This window comes from Mauremys mutica, unplaced genomic scaffold (assembly GCF_020497125.1).
Source record: "Mauremys mutica isolate MM-2020 ecotype Southern unplaced genomic scaffold, ASM2049712v1 Super-Scaffold_100251, whole genome shotgun sequence".
Classification (NCBI taxonomy): domain Eukaryota; kingdom Metazoa; phylum Chordata; order Testudines; family Geoemydidae; genus Mauremys; species Mauremys mutica.
This window is the reverse complement of record NW_025423295.1, coordinates 389359-413090: the sequence shown is the minus strand read 5'-3', so window position 1 is coordinate 413090 and position 23732 is coordinate 389359. Positions and strand designations below refer to the sequence as shown.

Sequence of the window (23732 nt, the reverse complement as noted above, 5' to 3'; positions counted from 1 at the left end):
AGAGGGTTTGATTGGTCGGTAGGAGCTCCACATGCTAATCAGGAGGTGTGTTTCTGTAAATAGCGACATAGACATTTTCTAATGGTCAGTGTGCTAAAGCTGTCCCGATTGTGCTTTAATGAAATGGGGACTTGGTTTTAGATTTTTGTTCTTTAATTCGCTGGGGGTGAAACCCATTTTATGAAAACATTCACCGTGGGAAGAAACCTTTTGCACATTAGCCTGGGTGTGTAGCCGAGCACTGTTTTGTTAAGACTATACTTTCAGGGATCATTTCTATAGTTTGTAACTAGAGAAGTGTGGTTGAAAGTGTCTGATCTCGCTAACCATGATGAGGAATTAAAGTGTTTTCTTCTGAACATGAAGTGAGTGGACAGTGTTGTTTTAATGCAGCTGCTGTTTGCTATTAATGATTGTTCTTGCTTTCCTTTTAAGAAACTGAGAAGAAGAAAACACAGACTGAGGGGTTAGTCCTTATAAAATAAGTTTAAAAATAAGTGTTTTGGTTTTCTTTTCTCTTATCTGAATTTGTTTAAAGCTTTTGTTCAGTTCTGTTTTGTGGCAAGTCTTAATTTGTTTTGGTGGAATTTGGAAGAAAAGTAAAAGTAGTGTGAAAGTGGTGTTTTAAAGGTTTCTAATTCAGTACTTACTGAAAGATTTTTAAAATTTCTTTATGGTGTTCTCTCTTTTTTTCTTGTCATCTATTTCAGAATTTAGGTAGGGTCCTGTGTCTGCACGTTCTCTTCCTTTTCCCTTTTCTTCAGCCAAGGTTAGATTGAGAACAGTAACTAGGAGTCTGGACTCAAAAATCCAGAGGGCAGCTTAAAAATCATGAGATGTTTAAAAATGCTCCCTTTGGGGGTAATGTTATTACTTTCTTGGTTTTTTCTGAGACTCTTGGGCCATGTTTTCTGCCTTAACTTGAAGGCTAAAAATGGACTTTTTAAAATAAACAAATGGAAGGGAAGATTTTTGTATCCTCATTAGGCTCCTAGGCTTCATTGTGTTGGGCACTGCAGATACCCCATCCAAGAGTGCGTGCACCAGTTGTGCCAAGCACTGCAGAGACCCTGACCGAGGGTGGGGGCCCTGATTCTGCCAGGTATTATACAACTCAGAGTGAGAGAGAGAGAGTCCTTGCTGCCAACAGCTCACAGGTGAAATAGACAAAAGTGTGGGAGGGCGGTTCCCGTTTTACAGATAGGAAAACTGAGGCCCGAAGAAGTGCTGTAATTTGTCCATGTTTGCACAGAAAATAATGGGACCAAACTGGGAACTGAATCCAAATTTTCTGAATCACAGCCAGGCCTTTAACCACGCGTTGTTGATTCCATGGTGGAGGCCTCAATGGAAATTTTCAGAATCTCCATCATTGGAGGATTTTAAGAAGGGGTTATACAAACACCTGTCAGGGATGGCCTAGGGATACTTGGTCCTGACTCTTGGGATCCCTCCCTTCCCCACCTTCCTATATGATTCAGTGGATCATCCTATTTATAATGACCAAACTTTTCTCTCTGGAATTATCCGTTAAATGGTTATTATCCCCGGTCTTGCCTGGGGTAGAATGGAAGAGGAGAAAAACCTCTCTCAACAGAGGATGCAAACGTCAGTTTGGTCTCCCTTCATGTTTTACTGAAGCTTAGAGAGAGGAAGGAACCTGACCTGCCTAAGATGGTAGACAGGACAGAGAGTTTATTTCATTTGGGGCTGTGAATATAAGCGGAAGAGTGGCTGTCACTACCACCCAATCTGGGGCTTTTGCAACCGCCTCTGCACACTGCGTGGACATCTTCAGAGAACTATCCATGATGACTCCAAGATCTTTGTCTTGATTGATTGTAGCTAAATGAGCCCCCATCTGTAGCAGGTGGTTACCCCGCTCCTGCCCTGAAGGGCTTAAACCAGCCCTGGGGGAAGGTTGTGGCTGGGAGCTGCTAAGCTGGGCTGATTGGGAAGAGGCTGCAGCTGGGTTATGTCCCAGTCAGGCTACAGTGGCCTGTATAAAGAGGCTGTGAGCCAGGAGCTCAGCAGTCTCCCTCTGCCTGTAGAGGGAGATGGGCCCGGCTGCAGGGAGCTGGACACAGGGTACCTGAGTGGAGCAGGGCTGGGGACAGGCAGAGGAGCTCGGGAGTTCCGGCCTGGAAAGCCCCAGGCTGCAGCCTAGCAGAAGGCAACAGGTACTGGGGGTTGCAGAGGGCAGCCCCTCAGCTGACAGAGCACCAGAGTCCAGAGAGGGACATGGGGGCTGGAGGACAGGCGGATCACCAGCCTTCAGAGGGTGCTCCGGAGCTGGAGATCGAGCTAATTCCCTGAGAGACCAGCAGGAGGCGCCGCAGGGATGAGTCTGCACATCTACACCATCATATTGTATGTATAGTTGGGGTTATTTTTTCCAATGTGCATTACTTTATATTTATCCACATTACATTTCATTTGCCATTTTGTTGCCCAATCACTTAGTTTTGTGAGATCTTTTTGAAGTTCTTCACAGTCTGCTTTGGTCTTAACTATCTTGAGCAGTTTAGTGTCATCTGCAAACTTTGCCACCTCACTTTTTACCCCTTTCTCCAGATCATTTATGAATAAGTTGAATAGGATTGGTCCTAGGACTGACCTTTGGGGAACACCACTAGTTACCCCTCTCCATTCTGAGAATTTACCATTAATTCCTACCCTTTGTTCCCTGTCCTTTAACCAGTTCTCAATCCATGACATGACCTTCCCTTTTATCCCATGAAAACTTAATTTACATAAGAGCCTTTGGTTAGGGGCTTGTCAAAGGATTTCTGAAATTTAAGCATACTATGTCCACTGGATCCCCCTTGTCCACATGTTCAAAAACTTTAATCAGTAAGACACAATTTCCCTTTACAGAAACCAAGTTGACTTTTGCTCAACAATTTTTGTTCTTCTATGTGCCTGACAATTTTATTCTTTACTATGGTTTCAACGAATTTGCCCGATACTGATGTTAGACTTACCCGTCTGTAATTGCCAGGATCACCTCTAGAGCCCTTTTTAAATATTGGCATTACATTAGCTATCTCCCAGTCATCAGGTACAGAAGCCGATTTAAAGGACAGGTTACAAACCATAGTTAATAGTTCCGCAGCTTCACATTCGAGTTCTTTCATAACTCTTGGGTGAATGCCATCTGGTCCCGGTGACTTGTTTATGTTGAGTTTATCAATTAATTCCAAAACCTCCTCTAGTGACACTTCAATCTGTGACAGTTCCTCAGATTTGTCACCTACAAAAGCCGGCTCAGGTTTGGGAATCTCCCTAACATCCTCAGCTGTGAAGACTGAAGCAAAGAATTCATTTAGTTTCTCCTCAATTACTTTATCGTCTTTAAGCGCTCCTTTTGTATCTCGATCCTCCAGGGGCCCCACGAGTTGTTTAGGAGGCTTCCTGCTTCTGATGTACTTAAACATTTTATTACCTTTTGAGTTTTTGGCTAGCCAATCTTCAAACTCCTCTTTGGCTTTTCTTATTAAATTTTTCACTTAATTTGGCAGTGTTTATGCTCCTTTCTATTTACCTCACTAGGATTTCACTTCCACTTTTTAAAAGATGCCTTTTTATCTCTCATTGCTTCTTTTACATAGTTGTTATGCCACGGTGGCTCTTTTTTAGTTCTTTTACTGTGTTTCTCAAATTGGGGTATACATTGAAGTTGGGTCTCTTTTATAGTGTCTTTAAAAAGTGTCCATGCAGCTTGCAGGGATTTCACTTTAGTCACTGTACCTTTTAATTTCTGTTTAACTAACCCCTTCATTTTTGCATAGTTCCCCTTTTTTAAATTAAATGCCACAGTGTTGGGCTATTGAGATGTTCTTCCCACCACAGGGATGTTAAATGTTGTTATATTATGCAGTTTCTTTGGAGCAACTGCAGTTAGTCGGGAGAGTACACACGGGCAGAGTTTCCCCTCCTGAGTAGGTCTTGGTTAGATAAACAGTTAAGGCAAGCATTTATACCTTTTGTGTCATACAGTAATGAGCAACAACTGCATTTTGTTTGTACATATTCTTTTCTGATCTGTTACTTCTCTCAGCAATTTCTGTTACAGTCTGCATTCTGTTCTTCTCTAACACAAGGTTGAAAACCAGCATCTCTTACAGTTCTTTTCCACTCGCCCAATGTGCCCTGGACGTCTGCAGGCTGCATTAGCCAATCCAACCATTCGGCACTTGCAGATGGGCACCTCTTGTTGTGCCTAAGTCTTGTACAGCTGTGAAAGGCTGGTAGAGGCCGATATTTTCCCCTCTTTTTAATCAGCACTAATGCCAGGCCAGGGCTGGGCAGAGAGAGAGAGCAGCAGGTTTCCCCTATTGTTTCCTGCTCTCTTTTTCTTGACTAGTTTCTCCTCTGCACCAACTGGCCCTTTCCCTTTGTGAGCCTGGTTGGCTCAGTTGGTAGAAGTAGCAAAGAGTCGTGTGGCACCTTATAGACTAACAGACATTTTGGAGCATGAGCTTTCGTGGGTCAGTTGGCAGAGCATCAGACTCTTAATCTGAGGGTCCAGGGTTCAAGTCACTGGTCAGGTGATAAGCTACTCACTAAGGCCTGGTCTACACTAGGACTTTAATTTGAATTTAGCAGCGTTAATTCGAACTAACCGCTCAACCGTCCACACCAGGAAGCCATTTAATTCGAACTAGAGGGCTCTTTAGTTCGAATTTGGTACTCCACCCCGACAGGTGGAGTAACGCTAAATTCGACATGGCTAGCTCGAATTAGGCTAGGTGTGGATACAAATCGAACTTAGTAGCTCCGGGAGCTATCCCACAGTGCACCACTCTGTTGTCGCTCTGGACAGCAGTCCGAGCTTGGATTCTCTGACCAGCCACACAGGAAATGACCCGGGAAAATTTGAATTCATTTTCCTGTCTGAGCACTTTGAATCTGACGTCCTGGCTGGACATCGGGGCAAGCTCCGCAGCACCTGCAATGATGCAGAGCTCTCCAGCAGAGGAGTTCATGTTATCTGTGAATAGAAAGAGGGACCCAGCATAGACTGACTGGGAACTCTTCGATCTGATCGGTGTGTGGGGCGAGGAGTCTGTGCTTTCGGAGCTGCGCTCCAAAACACGGAATGCGAAGACCTACGAGAAGGTCTCCAAAGCCATGAGAGACAGAGGATACAGGCGGGATGCAACGCAGCGCCGCGTGAAAATCAAGGACCCCAGACAAGGCTACCAAAAAATCAAAGCGGCAAACGGACGCTACGGAGCCTGCCACCACTGCCCCACCAGTGACCGTGGACTCTGACGATGGGACAGTGTCGACGGCCAGTTCCTCGGTGATGTTCGCGGACGGGGAAGATGTGGAAGGGTTTGTGGAGGACGAGGCAGGCGAGAGCGCTTACAACGCTGGTTTCCCCGACAGCCAGGATCTCTTCATCACGGAGATCCCCCAACAACCCTCCCCGGCCATTAACCCGGATCCTGAATCAGGGGAAGGAGCAGTCGGTAAGTGCTTTAACCATGTTAACTTTTGTTCTTAATATAACAGGAATCTTAACTGTGTGAAAAGGAGGACTCTCTATATATGGGGATAGAACAGAAATCATCCTTGGAGATCTCCACGAAGCTCTCCTTGCGTTAATCGAAAAGCATCAGCAGGAGGTTCCTGAGGAGAGCTGCCTTATTGGGTGCTCCGTGGTAGCACAGTTTTCCATGCAAGGCTTTCATGAGGTACTCAGGGACCACTGCCTCTCCGAGCACGGCTGCATCGGGCCCTGGTTCGTGCCAGCTTTCACGCAGCATGCACTCTCTATCTCCTTCAGTGACCCTCCTCAGGGTGATTTCGCTCGGAGACTCCTGCATCTAATTAGGTTAATTACTGTAATTTTACGCCTGGTCCAAAGTATTTTTAAAAAATCTACGGACAGACGGCATAGCACAGACTCAGCACGCAGCTGCGTGACGAGCGTAACGGAAAGCCAAAGAATATAATGGACGCTCATGGAGGGAGGGGGGAATGAGGACGCAAGGTATCCCACAGTTCCTGCTGTCTCCGAAAAGTATTTGCATTCTTGGATGAGCTCCAAATGCTTCTAGGGTCAAACACAGTGTCTGCGGTGGGTCAGGGCATAGTTCGGCAATTTGCGCACACACCCCACCCACCACCAGAAGTGAAAACAATCCTCTGTTGACTCTTTTACATGTCACCCTATCTTTACTGAATGCTGCAGATAGACGTGATGGTGCAGCACTCAACACCAACATCCTTGCTCCCCCCACGCTATGGATGGCTGATGGTACAAAATGATGGAAATCCGTCCTCATCATCAGCCTATTGGCACATGGGGCAGTGCAAAAGGGCTGGTAACCATGCCGACTAGCATCAGTAAGGTCGATCAAGGGTGCCTGTCCCTAATTTTTGATGGCAGATGGTGCAATATGGCTGGTAACCATCCTCATCATTGCAACAGGGGGCTGAGCTCCATCAGCCCCCACCCTTCATTTTTAATAAAAGATTCAATTGCCCCTGTACTAGCAGAGGGATGATGGGCTCCTTCATCCACACTCCTTAATGTCCTGCCTGGACTATCATTGCAGCTGGAGGCTTCCTTCCACTCATTTCTCACAAACAAGTCACTGTGTCTTATTCCTGCATTCTTTATTACTTCATCACACAAGTGTTGGGACAATGGTATGGTAGCCCAGGAAGGCTGGGGTAAGAACGGAATGAACAGGTGGTGTTGTTGCAGGAGCACCCCCTGTGAATAGCATACAGATCATAATTTCTGCAGGATCTGACACAGAGCAGCTGTGCTCTCTGGTTCTATGATACAGTGGTTATCTAGTACACTTGCCTATATTGTAGGCAGGACTGATTCTATTTTTAGATACCAAAAAGGAGGGATTGACTCAGGGAGTCATTCCCAATTTTGGCTTTTGCGCCCCTGGCTAAGAGCAGCCAGGGGCACTTATGACAGCAGCAAATGGTACAAAAGGGCTGGTAGCCATGATCATCTTTGTTCCAATTTATGGAAGGGTTTGGATGGTGCAATATGGCTGGTAACCATCTCTGCTGTCATGCAAAAGCAAAAGCATGCTGCTGTGTAGCGCTGCTGGCCCGCCTCTGTCAGCGGCATCTAGTACACATACGGTGACATACACAAAAGGCAAAACAGTGTCCATGGTTGCCACGCTATGGCGTATGCCAGGGCAATTCTGGGAAAACGGGCTTGAAATGATTGTCTGCCGTTGCTTTCCCGGAGGAAGGAATGACTGGCGACATTTACCCAGAATCCACCGCGAAAATGATTTCTGCCCCAGCAGGCACAGGGGTCTCAACCCAGAATTCACAGAGACAGCCTAGACTCAGTTAATTGTTCGCAAAAATGTATCTTTGCAAGGAATTCACTCCTTGTTTCCCATCTCACAGCTTCCACTGTCTCCAGACCTGCCACAGCATCCCCCTCACAGAGGCTGGCAAAGATTAGGCGGCGAAAGAAAAAGACAAGGGACAAGATGTTCGAGGAACATATGGGCTGCTACCTAGCAGAAGCGGACCAGCAGAGCCAGTGGAGGGAGACTGTCTCTCTGTGCCAGTGCTCACACAGCGAACGGGAGGAGAGGTGGTGTGAGGAAGACAAGCAGGCGACTGAAACAATGCTTGGACTAGTGAGGGAGCAAACGGACACGCTCAGGCGCCTTGTGGATGTTCTGCAGGACCGCAGGAGGACAGAGACACCCTGCAGTGTATCTGCAACCGCACTCCCCCGCCACAAAGTCCCATACCCCCCTCACCGAAAATAATCAGGAGGAGGGGCGGCCGGGGACGTGAATACTGTCACTGCACCACAGCACAGTGCTCAAGTACCCAAAAGCTATCATACCCTACATTTGCCGAAGTCCTTCACTTCCAGACTCACAGTAGTCCCAATCCCAGTCCCATCCCCTAACTGTCTACTTAATTAATAAACATGCTTTGCTGTTAATTACTGTTTCCGTTATGTTTTTTCAAAGAAGACTGTGTTTGAATGGGGGGCGTGGGGAAGGGGGTGGTTAATTGCATAGGACAGTCACCTTTCCCAGGGTACAGACACGGGGGCAGGATCAGCAGCGGGTCACACACACGGTGCAGTCAGTAGGCACCCTGGTCGGTTTTTGGAGGTGGTTTCCAGGATCTGTGTGGGCGGGGGAGATGTGACTTTGCAGCGGGGGAGGGCGGTTACAGATCTTATACAGCGGTCCTTGTCCTGGACCGCTGAGTCACGCAGCTGAGGAATCTGTATCCGTCCTCCTCCACCACAAGGTCACATATCCGCCCGCACACAGAATTCCATAAAGAGGGATGGCAGGCTCCGTTGAAAGAAGCCTTCCGGCACTGCGGACCGCTCTAGGAGCAGGAGCCTGTCATTCCTTGAGTTTAGAGGCGGTCTTTACATCACCGCACACCCTACCCAGCACAGCCTGCGTCCCAGTTTCAACCCTTTCACGAAAAGTCATGAATAAAGAAACCTTTGTTAAGTAATAATGGGACATGTATTTTATTTTTACACGTGTGCTGGAAGTGGGGGTAACGGGGTGAACGGGGTATGTAACCGAAGAGGAGAGTCAACAGTCAGTGGGTAAAGAAACAGGGGCAGGTTCAGCTTCTCTGTAAAGAAACTGAACAGTCACAGGTCACGCTGCTCGCTGGTATTTGAAGAGTTCCTTGTCGCTGTCCCAGGCGCCTGTATAGGGCTTCATGAGCAAGTGCATTAGCGGGCAGGCTGGGTCCCTGAGGATGACTATAGGCATCTGCACATCCACAACAGTTATTTCGTGGTCCGGGAAGAAACTACCTTCCTGCAGGCATCTGAGCAGCCCACAGTTCCTGAAAACACACGCATCATGAACCTTGCCCGGCCACCCGACGTTGATGTTTGTAAAACGTCCCCTATGGTCCCCCAGTGCTTGCAGCACCATTGAAAAGTAGCCCAATTTCTCAGCAGCTGACTGTGGAAGAGGTGGACGATAAAGTGCGAGGAGGAGAAAACGGCGATGATCGCAGCGGGCTCCGTGCTTGCAGTGCTGTGGTGTCCGCGCTGTCACTGACCAGAAAAGTGCACGAACAGATTGCCCGCAGGCGCTTTCACGGAGGGAGGGAGGGAGGTTGTGATTGACGGTTCAATGACGACACTTACCCAAAACCACCCTCGACACATTTCTCCCCCCAGCAGGCATTGGGGGCTCTACCCAGCATTCAAATGGGCAGCGGGGACTGCGGGAACTGTGGAATAGCTTCCCACAGTGCACCGCTTCCAAAGTCGACGCTGGCCCCGTGAATGTGGACTCAGAAATTCGAATTAGTGTATTTAGTATGGATACACAAATTCGACTTCATAAGGTCGAATCCACAAATTCGAACTAAGTTGATTCGAAATAGTCTTGTAGTGTAGACAAGGCCTTAGATCTTAAAAATCTGTCTTTCTAGAGTCCTCTTTGGTGTTACTTTTTCTCTTCAGGATTTTGCCTTTCCTCAGAAGGGCCTTTGTGTGTGTGGGATTGAAGGGGCAACTTCCTGACAGCCCCTCTGTCCTCACAGGCTGGAGGAATAACATAGAGCATGTTCCTCCCCTGCACACACAGACACACACACAGAATGTCCCTAAGGAATTAGAATCACCTGCTGCCTTCCCCTGTCCTGCTGGATCCTCAAACGAGGATGCTCTTCAGCCTAAACCCATGTCCCCTCTATTCCCAGTGCCCCTCAGACCCAACCCACAGCCCCTCCTGTGCTCACTGCTCCTCACTCCCAACCAGAGCCTGCTCCTCTTCACCCTTCTCCTCTGTCCCAACCCACAGCCCCCTCCTATTCCCAGTGCCCCTCAATCCCAACATACAGCCCCCCCCCCGCCTTTTTACAGTGCTCCTCAATCCCAACCCACGGCTCCCTCTTTCCCTCCAGCAGCAGGTGCCTCAGCCTCCTTCAGGAAGATTTTCTTGCAAGGTTTTGTGTATGAGTCTGCATGTGGATTTTACAGCATGTTGGAAATAGGTTGGGTTGCTTGCCGAAATGATCACTTTTGTCTGGTGTTGGATTTCCAGTCTCCATGTTACAGGGGCAGGAGAAATAAAGGGTTGTTATCCTTGCTGTGTGAATCGAGGGCAGCACAACTGTGCTTGGCAGACTCCGATTGAGGGACTCACCCTCAATTCAATAGCACTTGCTAGGCAGGGGACAGGGGTTCCAAAGCCAAGTGGTACGGCCCCTGGGTTCTAATACTAAAATTTAGGTGTTAAACCAACTTTAAGACAGGGTGGCTGTGGAGGGATGAGTGAGTCCCTAGACAACATTTCATTTACTTTTATGATAAACTTGATGGTACTTATATTGAAGACAGGCTTAGCGACTAGTAAAGCCATTATGGTTTATAAACTACTAGCTTCACCAGTGAAGGACATAAATCCACACCGTCTAGAGGTCAAGCATAGGAGTTTATTACACACAGCGCTGTCGGAGTGTCAACTTGCTTATTAGGCTCAGTGACACTGTCAATCAATTGATTAAAATAGAATATATAGATTTTCCATGGGTGGGGGAAAGTGACGGGGTAGGCAGTTCCACACCCCGGGATAGGTTTTGCAGCAAGACAAGATAAGCACATTAGCCAACTGTCATAGGTCTCACCCCCACTTGGAGCTGTTGAGTTCACAAGATAGGGACCTGCATGGACTCCTCTAAACTAAAATCCTAGTTTACATCTGATACGCTGCCACCACCCAATAATGTACGTGTATTGGGACACAGTCCTTCCCCAAAATCCTTGGGGATCCCAAGAGCCCCAAATCCATGGAGTTCTTACACCCAGGAGAAACAAACCATTCCCCCCTGCTTCCTTCCCCCTCCCCTGTCCTGGAGAGAGATAGCTTGATTCAAACTTCTTGAATCAAACACAAAGGGAAACAAACCATTTCCCCCCTCCCCCTGAATTTCCACAAGAGAAGGAATTAACCAAGTCCAAAGAAAAGAAAAGAATTTATTAAAGAATAAAAAGCAAAGTAACTTGTCTCTGTAATACCAAGGTGGAACAATACACAGAGTCTAACCTATAAACCTGGAGAGAATTCCCCCTCCTCCTTTCTTTCTCAGTAAAAGCAAAGTAACAGCAAACAGGAATAAAGCATTTCCTTCAGCAAACACATAATTGCAAATGTAGAAATCAAATTATAAGACTAATCCGCCTTTCTAATTAATACTTACTATTGAATAGTAGGAACTACTCCAGGAGAACTTGGAGACATGACTGGCCTCTCTTAGATCCAAAAAGAGAACTTTAACAAAGAACACAGACAAAGGCTTCCCTCCACAGAGATTTGAAAATCTCTTGTCCCTGATTGGTCCTCTGGTCAGGTGTTCACAGGTACTGCTTGTTAACCCTTTACAGGTAGAAAAAAACCTTAACCCTTAACTAACTGTTTATGACACCAACAGGTTATATAATGTCTCTGGCCATGGTCTTAAATTAGCAAGTTAACAGTTAATGAATACTTTGATAAAATGTTATTAGTATAAAATATCTATGTTGAATTCTGATTTGGGGTCCATTGGAATGGAGCAACTCCTTTGATTGTCCAACAGGTACATTCCTAGGGGTTAAAGCAAAGAAACAGTGAAAGTATATGGCAATAAAGATTGTTTTCTGTGTGTCTAAAGGCAAGGTATTGGTTACTGACCTGTGCCAACTTTTCATAAACTCAAGGTTGGATCTGTGGGAAGAACGTCTCCCTACAGAAGCGACTAACACAATAGGAACAGGGATTCTTTGTTCAATCTGCAACTCTGAATAAGACACAATTCTTTAGTTCTTAGCTCCAACACCTGGCAATTTGCTGACCAGGCCTATCTTAGCAAGCAAGACTTTCTGTTTACCCAGCTTTCTCTTAGCTGATCACGATTTGCTAGGCCTCTGGTCCCTTGACCATACTCTGGATGTTGGGTCTGGAAAAGAGCAGGCACAATCCATAGACCAGGTTGTTATACAAAATGCACATGGATTTTAACCCTTCACATCCAGGAATGGCAAAGTTCTTGGTTCAGGCTTGTAGCAGTGATGGAATAAACTGCAGGTTCAAATACAGTCTCTGGAGTCCATCCACAGCTGGGATGGGTCATTAAGTCCTTTGTACAGAGCTTCAGTTTGTAGCAAAGTCCCTCCAGAGGTATGAAGTAGGATTGAAGACAAGATGGAGACGAGGCATCAGCCTTGTATAGTCTCTTGCCATGTGGTCTTTGCTTTCTTTGTCCCAAAGACACACTATCCAGCACGTGGCATAGAAAAACCTTAGAGTTCTGTCCATAGGCAGGTCCCTGCATACCTTGCTGAGTCACAAGGTGTATCTGCCTTCTCTCAATGGGTCGATTATATAGTTGATGGTCTTTAACTGGGTGATCCACAGGGAGTAGCTCAAACCTCCACAGTGCCTGGCCAGAGGCAGGACATTAGCACAGCAAGGGAGGGGTGTGGCAGTGACATCACAAAGGCTTTTGCAGGACCTCAGACTATTGGTCAAAGATGGTGGGGAGGTGGTGACCTCACAGAGAGATGCTGACATCAGCCAGGCAGGACAGGGGTGAGGGGCCAGGGAAACCTCAGACACCCCTGGGGCTTTGCTTCAGCAAGTCTCCTTCTCCAGGTCTCTCTTTGAGGACTGAGAGAGTATTCGGGTTCACGGACATGAGTTCCAGGAGGAACCTCTTTCGAGTTTTCTCCTTCCCTTTTAGTGATTTTACTAGAAAACAGCCATCCCTGTTTAGAAGGTAAGAGCCTCCTTGAGGTTTGAAACCTGTTCAGTCTGATCCATCTGGTGACAATTGAATTCTAGGCATGGAAAACACGAACTTAAGGAGGCAGAATTTTATTCTGCACCTGGGATTTTGTCCCTTAGAATCACTGGGGACATTAGGATTTGTCCTTTTGGTTTCACCTTTTCTTCCATCCATCTCTCCCTCCTCTCTTCTTCTCTTGCTTCTTTTGTCCTTTCTCCTGTTCCCCTCCCAACACCAGGAGGTGTGTGTGTGTGGGCCGCAGGGGACTGCTCTGCAGCTCCCACTGTGGGAGGTCCACCCAAAAATGTGGGGCTGAAATAGTGCTCAGGCAGTGATCCCCACCAGTGCCTGGGCCATCCTTTGGGCTCTCTGGTGAGAACCCTCAGCCTCCCGTCCTCAGTCTCTACCCTGATTGGCTGAGCAGGGGGTTATTGACAGGGAGGAGACTCAGGTCCTTGTTGTTCTCTTTTAAGACTAAGTAAATAAGTCATAACCACTTCTATGTTTGATGAATTTTGCCGCTCCTCTGCATTAATTGTCTCTGAACAGTTCATGATTCTCTCTAACACTGCAGTTCTCCTAAAATACTTGCTGAATAATTACTGTGCACTGTTGTTGGTCTGGAGCTCATCTGAGAGCACTTTATTCAGGTCAGTCAATGGATGAAATTCAAGATCTGATGGTTAGTTTGAAAATCAGGGCTCTTGGGTCCTATTCCCAACTCTGCCACTGGCTGGCTGTGTGACCTAAAACAAGTCAATTCTCCTTTCTCAGCCTTTGCTTCTCCCTCTTTCAAGTAGGGATAATAATGATCCGCTCCTACCTACGTCACGGTGGGTGGAGGATGGGGATCCATTGGAGAGTGTCACTAGGAGTAGTGCATAATATGAGTGTCCTATCACGTTTACTCAGAACAGATTATGACATAATAGAATAGCTGAAATAGTCTATTTGATTTGTATTTTTTTATTTTGAAATTGTGAAGAGCAGCAACATCTTAGCTAAGACTGAAGCATGTTATCTAATTTTTGAGATCTAAGTGTCTCCCCTTTGTGTGCGAAGAGACAATTTAACACACTGTGACAAACAGGAGATGCTTTTGTTTTGCAACAAAATATTTTTGCAAAGAACTTTCATCCCACTTTTGATTTCGAGAAACAAACTGGTTTAGTCTGAAGGGGATTTTCTGACAGAAATGGTTTCAGTGAAATTTCCCCACCATCTCGATTCCTGGGCTCTATCCCTGCCTCTGGGGGTTTTTGCTGTTTGTTAGAACAGGAGTCAAGACCGATGGCTTCTCTTTCTGGCTCTGCCACTGCCTTGCTGTGTAGGTCCTTGGGTACGTCACTTCCCTTCTCTGGACCTCAGGCTCCTCCCCATCTGTCCAATGGGAACAGGGACAGTTCTCGAACTCTGGGCAGTTGTGAGACTGAGTGAGATAAGGGGAGTTAAACCCCTCTGTGAAGGAGAAAGGGGAGTTTCTTGGTGTTTAGCATGAAGTAATTCTAAAGTTTGCTAAAATGTCTAGTCTGTGGAAACAAGAAATAGTCGTGGCCAAACTTTTTAACCACTGCCTTTTTTAAAGCCCATTCAGGGATGTGAGTCCCTGTCTCTTAGGTACCTGGGCTTCTTTGCCAGCAGGAGAGAAGAGGTTCCTGCCTCTGTTTTTGTGGCCTTAACAAACCTGGTGTTGTGACCCAGTTCTCGTCTGAGATCCCTGAAAAAGAACATCTTCCCATCCATGAACAAGACAGGACCTATCTTTAAGAGGGGAACAAAGAGACCCCTGGGCCTTACAGTCTAGCTAGCCTCACTTCCATAGCTGGAGAGATCCTGGAATACATTCTTAAACAATCAGTGTGTCAGCAGCACCTCCAGGACACTTTGGTTCTTAGGACTAGTGAGCATGGATTTGTCAAGAACAAATCATTCCAAACCCAGCCTCTTTCCTTCTTTGGCAGGGTTCTGGCGTAGTGGAGGTGGATAAACAGTAGATGGGATCTAGGACATTCTCACAAGCAAACAAGGGAAATGCGATCTAGCTGCAATCAGTGTCATGTGGGTGCAGAGCTGATTGAAAGCCCAGACTCCAAGAGCCCTTCTCCATGTCTGGCTGTCCAACGGAGAGGGTGCACCGAGTGGGTCCGGCCGGGATCAGTCCGGGGTCCGATACTAGTCAATATTTTCATGAATGATTTGGAAAATGGAGTGGAGAGCAGGCTTCTAAAATTGGCAACTGACACCAAGCACTTTGGAGCACAGGATTGGAATTCAAAACGCCCTGAACAAATTGGAGAATTGGTCTTCTTGAGCCAAACTCCATGGCTGGGCCCCTCTCTCTAGACTGGGCTGAAGTGAAACCCCAGAGCCAAACCCTCCCCCTCCTGGGCCGTGCGCTCCGACCTTGAATGGTCAGATGGTGCTTAGCACTTTCCAATAGCGGGAAGGAGGAGGAGGTCGGGGCGCTGAGGGCGGGGGGGGGGGTGAATGGAAAGGCCGGGCAGAGCGGACAGGGTGGGGGAGGGGATGCCGGGGGCAGGGCTGGCGGGAGGGTCACAGCGGGGGGGGGACACTGCGGGGGCAGGTTGGGGGCGGGGTTGGAGGCCTCTGCCCTGTGCTCCCTCCCCCGCTCGGATTCCCCGCGGGATTCGAATCCCAACGGCCGCAGCGCATGCCGGGGGGGGGCGGCAGCGAAGCCTCGGGGCGAGGGAACCGGGGCCTCCCCCCACGCGCAGCGTCTCTGTCCCGCACTTTCTCCGCCAATCAGGGAGCGGGGAGGGGCGCGGCGAAGTGACGAGTTACGGCCCCTCCTCCAATGAGGCCGCGTGTGTGTGAAAGGGAGAACTACGCTTCCCAGAGTGCACCGGGCGGGGCGTTGTCTGAGCAACCTCCCGTCACTTCCGCTCTGAGACGAGCCAGGAACTAAAACTCCCAGCCTGCCCTGGGGCGCCTCCATCCGCTCCAGCCCAGGTAAGGGCGGGTCCCTGGGTCAACCTGACACCTCCCCCCCCAATGCAACTCCTCATCCCCGCCCCGCCCCCAGAGAGCCCCTGCCCCGCCCCCCTCCGGCTCCTCATGCGAACTCATGTGTCCTGGGGTCCCGGCCCGGCCCTGCCCCCTCCCCACAGTGCCGCGTCCCCAGTGCCCCCCCCGCCTGCTTCTCCCCTGGCCTCATCTCTCCCCACTCGTGGGGGGGGCAGCTGTTGGATGGAGCCATATGGAAATACGGGGGTGGGGCAGGACTGGGAGCCAGGACTCCTGGGTTCTCCCCGAGCTCTGGGAGGGGAGTGGGGGTTAGGGGGGTAGAGTGGGGGAGGGGTTCAGTGGGCTTGTTGTGGGTGCAATTAGACCCTCACTTCTCTGGTGGGGGCGGGGCTTCTACTGTCTGCCTGGGGGAGGGGGAGGTCTATGATGTCACAGCCCATGGTTGGGGGGGGCGTTGAATCATGATTCTGAAGTGGGAGAGCAACTTCCCTCGCTCCCACTCACTCTCCACTAGGGGGCTGGGCTGGGATCTCTAGGGAGGGGAGCACAGGAAAAAACAGTCTCCCCTATGGAACCCAGGAGTCCTGGCTCCCAGTCCCCCTGCTCTAGACCCCCTCCACTCCCAGGGCCAGGGATAGAACCCAGGGGTCCTGGTGCCCAACCCCCTCCTGCTCTGACCACTAGACCCCAATGTCCTCCCAGGGTGGTGCAGGGGTCACTGGGTCTGTGTCTCAGCTCTGCTAAGAGCCTTGACTGATTTTCCCAAAGTGCTTCCTTCTGAATCCAGCACATCTGCCCCTCCCAGCCCGGTCGTTGCCCACCCCCGTGTGGGGGCACCAGCACTGTGCCGGGTCGTGATGGGAAATTGTCCAAGCTGGCCCAGGAGAGACGTGTGTGTCCCTGCTGCCCCCTGCTGGTGTGTGTGTGTTGGCTTTGCAGGCTTTTGTATCCTGCAGCAAGTGACACACACACACATTTACGCACAAAGGGACTCACACAATCCCAAGAACACTCACACACAACACACCCAGAGGGGCATGCTAGCCCAACCCCCAAAGAGAGAAACAATCACATCTCCAGCCATACTCACAATCACACACACACACCAGAATATTCACAATTGTGCTCAGAGACACAACCGCACACAGTTCACTCCCACTCCTCCCAACACAAGGACCTCCTGCCCCACACAGCCTGTGCTGAGGCCTGTGGAACTCACTGCCACTGGACAGCTCCCAATGAGAATGGACCTTTCCAGGAGACCAATAGACATGGCCGTGGCGACAGACGGGGCTGGGCTCCCAGGGTCTGACCCGGGCTGAGACTGGTTTTGACCTAGAGGGGTCTATCCAGCAGGGGGCAGCGTGACCCACACACAAACCCACCAGAAGCACCTTTCTTAGCGGGTCTCCCAGACCATCCCCCGGGTTGGGTAACAAAGGGGCAGCACAGGACTCTGGGCCGTGTCACAACCCAGCCCCAGCCCCTCGCTCCCACAAGCTGGCGAGTTGGGTAACTGCCGAGGGATTGCACAAGAGGATCAGAGCCAGGGAGAGAACCCAGGAGTCCTGGCTCCCCCCCAACACACACTCTAACCACTGGACCCCACTCCCCTCCCAGGGCTGGGGATAGAACCCAGGAATTCTGACCACCAACCCTCACCCGCTCTGACCACTTGACCCCACACTCCCCTTTTAGATTTTAGTCCCGCTGCCTCTTTACCCACCCACCCCATCTGTCCATCGCTTTGCTGCAGGTTTTTGGGGTGTCACCCCTGCTCCGCATTCCCCCAGTGCAGCCCCTTTCCCTCCCCCCAACCACATGTCCTCTCCCCCTCGTGCTGGATCATCTGCTTGGTCCCCTGTCCCCTCTCGGGACTCGCTGTGCGGCGTGGCTGGGGATTGTGCAATGGCCCAGCACCAGGCAACGCAGAACAGACACCACACGCCCTGCCCTGCCTCACCTGAACTGCTCTCCAGGTGCAGCACAGCCCAGTGCCTGCACCTTGGCACTCCTGCCCCACAGGGGGTGAGCTGCAGCCCCCGCCACACTCCGCAGAGGGGAGAAGTGTCAGGCCAGCCAGCCCTTGTAACATGGGGAAACCACCATTAGGGTCGACGGTATGGGGGCTGTGACATACAGAGAAACAATTGTGCCGAAAGAGGGCAGCAGTGCGCGCGCGCACACACACACACGCAAACATACACAAACACATGCATGAATCCAGCCAGCATCAACACAACTGGTAACAGATGCAAACACATGCACAAATCCAGCCACATGAACACACACACTTGCACAGCCACAAACACAACACCCACAGCTGTAATAACACCCCTCCCAGAAAACCCTTGCAGAAAACCACACAAACATGCAGAAATCAATCCATCCATCCATCCCCCCTCCCCCCCACACACTCCCCATCCCCATTCTGTGCACACACCTTGGGTCACTGCGACACTGAATACTTCAATTGGATGGGGGAGCCCAGCACCATGGCTATTCCCTGCCCCCCAGGGCTCGCAGGGGGGGGGATTGGGGGCACAGGGGGCACGATCCAGTGCCAGCCAAGAGGGGGTTAGAGGTGGGGATGGGGCCGTGGTTTCTGCACCACCCGGTTCCTGGCACAGGCTCCTTCGAGGATTTGCATTTCTTGGTAGTTTTCACCCTAGCACCACTTCCTGCCCAGCCCCCTCCTGCTGTGCAAGATGGTTCGGGGGGGATGGGAAGAACCCAGGAGTCCTGGCTCCCAGCCCCACCTGTGCTAAGGTACGAGACTCCACTCTAACCCCAGCGCTGGGACTGGAACCCAGGAGTCCTGACACCCATCTTCCTTTCCTCTAACCACTAGACCCCACTCCCGCCCCTTTGGGGAGCCAGGACTCCTGGGTTCTGTCCCCAAATCTGGGAGCAGAGTGGGGTCTAGTGGTCAGAGCAGGAGGAGCCAGGAGTCTTGGGTTCTACTCTCAGTGCTGATGTGTGACACTGGGTCTGTTTCTCCTCCCACTTTTTGGGTGTGGAGCCTGTAAACTCTCTGGGGCAGGGCCTGTCTCTCGCTGTGTCTGGGCAGTCTCTGGGGTTTGGTTGGCTAGTTCCCAGCACCAATAGAAGGGGGAAGGGCCAATGGGAAATCAGGTCCCTGAGACTGACAGTCCCCAGGGGCAATGGGGAGAGGCCAAAGCTCCAAGTTAGCCGCACTGACAGGCCAGGCAGTGTAATGAGGGAGTCACCAGGCCAGGGGGTCCCATCCTCCGTGGGAGCTGGAACTGCCTGGGCCAGAGTGGGGCGGAGCTAAGGAGAGAGCAGGAGCCCGAGAAGAGCCGGGGAGCAGAGCTGCACCAGCCGGGGAGAACCAGAGCAGATCCATGCTGGGAGCCGAGCCGCAGCAGCACGAGCCGTAGAAGCTGCCCAGGGAGCAGATCTGTGCTGGGAGAAGAGCTGCAGCAAGCGGAGCCAGAGGAGCAGCCCAGGGAGCTGGAGGCAGAGCCGCAGCGGCACTGGGGCTGGAGGTGGGTGCAGTGAGCAGCGTGGGAGAGCGAGGGGGGCCCTGGGCAGAAGGCCCAGTGCAAGGAGATGCCACCCGTCAAGAGATCTTGCAGGCCAGACTTTTGGGGGTGGGGGGATCATATCCCCTACATGGGGGCTGACACTGGGAACAAGGGGCCTGTCACCTAGAGCGTGTGGCCACTGCCAGAGCAAGTGTCCAGCCCGTGGTGTCCCTGCAGCACAGCCAGGGCCTGGGGAGGAGGCCTGGGACATGTGAGGGAGAGACTGTGACCTGCCCTGACCCTCCAGAGACGCTGGTTGTGATCTCCCTGCACCACAGAACAGGGTGACGTGTTTTCCTTTCCCATCTTTCCTTGTGTTTTACACTGATTGCTGGGTAATAAATGGTGTTTGCTTGAAGCACATGCAATGAGGAGTGGGTCAGGGAAGTGCCCAGAGTGGGGACACTGTAGCCCTGTTCAAGTGATCATGGCAAGATTGGGGGTCATCAAACCCCCCAGGATTCCTGGGCCCAGCCTTGTTGGGGTTACGAGGTCTCTGCCACACAGGAGAGTAGAAAGATCGTCCTTGGGGTCAGGCACCCTCTGGGTAAGGGGGTGGGGACTCAGATCCTTTCTCCAGCCAATTGCACCAGGGTCATGTATAAACCAGGGAAGTTCCCCACAATAGCCAGACCTGAACCCCCTCTACACTTATACTCTGTCCTCATTGCTTCTCTGTCTCTCTTACTCTCATCTCTGCTGCTCCCCCTCTGAACTTTTTCAGCACTCAGGACTCTGTATCCTGCAATCTGAGTTCAAATCTCAGTGGGACCTTGTGTCGGCTTGTGGTAAAGCCCTGGAGCTCAGAGTGCTCCACTTCCCTGTCTCTTGTTGTACAAGAACAAGTCTTTCCCATCCTGTTATGTGACTCAGGCCTCTGGGTGGGACGGCTGCAGTGGGTTAGGGCTCTAGAACTGGCTACTGACACCTGAGGGTTGGGATTCTCATGGCTTCACCTGATGCCCACAAGTTTGGCACTTGCCTCTGTGCTTTTCCTCTTGCCCACCTGGCGCTTGAGGGAAGGAGGGCCAGGGCCAGGCTTCATAGTCAGGGCTAGGCAGGAGGGAGGCAGAGTCCCAGACTGGAGCCCAGCACCTCTCCTCCTCTGGGCACCTAGAGCAGAGGCAGCTGGTGCTGACAGCTCCAAGGGAAGGTTTAAAAGCCACAGAGCAATGGAAGGTGGGCCAAGAGGAGGGCAGGACCATGCCTATGTGTGGCCTTCAGACAGGCACAAAGACACCTGGCCAGGCTGCTCCCTGCCGTGCCAAACCCCCACTGAAGGCTACCGTCAGGCCAGCATGCAGGGCGGCTGCTGATGCTCTGTGGCCAACATCAGAAGAAGGTATGAAAGCAGGGCCAGGCCCCCTGGTGGGGCCTCTGACTGTTCCCACTCCAGGTGCTCACTTTGGAAGTGGAGCCGTCCATTTTTTTGGCAAGTCAGGAATGGCAAAGGCGAGACTGGAAGCACCTGGGACTCAGGTCCCAGACTCTGTGACGCCCAACCCCCAACTCCTTCCCAGGGCTCTAGTTGAAGCCAGAGCATTGGCCTGAGCGGCCAAGAAGAGGTTCCAGCTGTGAAGGGAGCAGGACTTGCAGCACAAAGTGAGCACAACCACGAGGGGACTCAAATCCTGAATCATCTGATCCACAGGGAGATGCCTTATCCTTTAGGCCACATGATGAGGGGGTCTAAGCACTTCTTTGGAAAAGCCGGACACTGTGTTTCTCAGGTCATCTATTGAGGGGGCCGAGATGCTCTGGACACAAGAAGTCGAGTTCCCAGTGACACGGGAGACTTAATTCTATGGGGCCAGGTGCAGGGCTTTGGCAGGGAGGCTCGGGCATGGGGGATTGTGGTGCAGCGGACGGATCGGCTGTCTAGGTACAGAGATTTAGTCTCCCTGAGGAGGAGGAGGAATCCTGCTGACATCTGGTCTGGCTATTGTGGGGAACTTCCCTGGTTTATACATGACCCTGTTGGAATTGAGTGGAGAAAGGATCTGAGTCCCCACCCCCTTACCCAGAGGCTGCCTGACCTTGAGGACTATTAGGATACAGATATTCAGGCCTGTCTGCAAAGGCCTGTACTTTAAGAATTTAGGTGTATTTTTATCACTTAGCTAGTTATAAAGATATAAAAGAAAGAATAAAAAATCACTGTCTGTCTGTGTAATGGCCTTCTCTTACTGTGACAGTCTGAGGCCTGGTTCTTCGGCTAAACAGCAAAGGCAGCCATAAGGTGGGAAGTGAATGGTCACATCCTCACATTCCCAACTAGTCACACTGAAATAAGGTGCGATTGGGCTGTTAGGAATACAATCCTGCCCTGATATTCCTATCACCTCCAGAGAAAGGGAAACTTAGTTTGGTAGCATCCTGTCTGGCAAGAACTCACTTATCAATAGACACAGGTGGAAAACCCTTATGTCTGTATAGATGTAGTTGTGAAATCCTCCCTTCTGTATTGTTTTGTATGTTTATTTGCATGGTCTCTGTCTGGTTCTGTGATTGTTTCTTTCTCCTGTATAATTCATTTTGTTGGGTGTGACCAGTGAAGGTGGTGGAATATAACCATGTTACAGTATATCAGGACTGGTTAGTCTAGAGAAGGAGTGAGGGTGCCAGGCAGCGCGGTGGTCGGGGCCACATGGTGAGTGTCCCGCTGAAGCCCTGGCCGCCCCCCTTCTCTCTCCCTCCGCTCCCTCCCCTCCCACTAGACCGGGCGCGCACTCTGCAGCACAGGGAGTCCACTGGCTCCGGCCACCCTGTGGGGTTTTTTGTTTTGTTTTTCCCCTGCTTTGCCGGCCGCGCCATTGTTTTTCCCACTGCCCCCCTGCTTTGCTGCTCCAGCCCCACCGTTTTTGTGTTGTCCCCCCCCCCACTTTGCTGCTCCAGCTGCACTATGATCCCCCCGCTTAGCCGCTCCACCCGTGCCGTTTTTCCCCCCTGTTTTGTTGCTCCGGTGGCCCCACCCCATTTTTTTTGCTTGGGGCGGCAAAAAAGCCAGAGCCGGCCCTGCCCACACCTGACTCCCTGCCATCTTTACAGAGGGGCCTGACAAGCTTTACTTGTGTTTGGATTCTGCAAAGCAGAGGAGCAGGTGAGGTTTTCCTTGCAAGCTGTGTGTGAGTCAGTCTTTGGCCAGGTCTGCACTACAAAGTTGTTTCAGCAGAATTATATTGCTCTGGTGTGTGAAAAACACACAACGCTCCCTCGGTCGGCAGCTTGTGGCTGGTGCACACACTGCAATGCCACATCTGGCGACAAAACTGCCCTGCTTTGCTGACAAACTAAAACAACTTCGATGAGAGGCCTAGAGCTTTTTGCAGCAAACTTAAAGTGACAGAGTGTCAGTGTAGACGCTGCTGTTCATTATATCGCCATAACTGGCCTCCTCCAGTATCCCACAATGCCCGCCGTGAACTCGCCTGCCCTGCATTCCTGCTACAGGGGCTGGGCCCTGTTGCATCGCAGAGGAGCAGGGACAGAGTCTGACAACCCATGTGATCATAAGCAGAGAGAGTTCTTTATTCATTTCCAGCATACTCTTATATCCCATTATGGCAAGCAATCAAACAGTTGCTAATTGGTTAATTCAATATACACAGCCGCAGCTGTAACCCCATCCTAATTAACATCCTACACACCTGTTTGACTTATCATCCTATTTACAGTGCTGGCCGATGAGAGCGCACCCAAGGTCAGCCCTTTATACACAATTCCCAACGTTATCGGCTCGTCCCAGAAGCCTAAACAATCTCAGCATTTCACACTCCATTGCCAACACTTCCCCCCTCCACCCAAAATCAAAAAGGAGGGGAAAAAAAAAGGGATAAAAACATTAGCAAAACATTTCCAACTTATAACAACATAACACCACAATCTATCACAAACCAAAATTAAAACTTTATAAAGCCAACCTATATAACCATGCAATTCTTAACATAACCCCAACAACACCAAACAAAAACAAAGCACAACAAATAAATGGTGTAAATTCTACAGGATTCCCCCCTTCTCTATAGCACACCAACTTGTGGCAAACTTCTATTACCAAATCATCCCGCAGATGTCAGGCGATCAAACTGACACTGAGGGAGGGGGGGTCCTAGAAAAAACACAACATAAACCACATAAAACGCAAAAGACAATTCTGGCCAGAAAAGAAACAAACAAACAAACACCACAAAACAACATAAAACACATAACATAAATTTAACTCTGTAAATAAATGCATGGTATATCAAATACTAAGCAGCTAACATCCATATTCCTCAATCATCTAAAAAACAAAAAACAAATATACCCCTACTGGGCAATCAATAATTACATACAATATACAAATACCCTTAGTACCATCAGTCAAAAAAAAAGGAAAATTACATCATCAATTAAATCATTTACAGTAATACAATTGCATCCTGA

General features: G+C 50.2%; 1 non-coding gene across 1 annotated transcript; it reads left to right on the top strand.

The window, feature by feature from the left end:
• Window positions 1-251: 251 nt before the first annotated feature.
• LOC123360350 lies at window positions 252-468 on the top strand. The gene has a single exon (XR_006576007.1). It is a non-coding gene; the product is annotated as a small nucleolar RNA U3 (small nucleolar RNA).
• The last annotated feature ends 23264 nt before the right edge of the window (window positions 469-23732 follow it).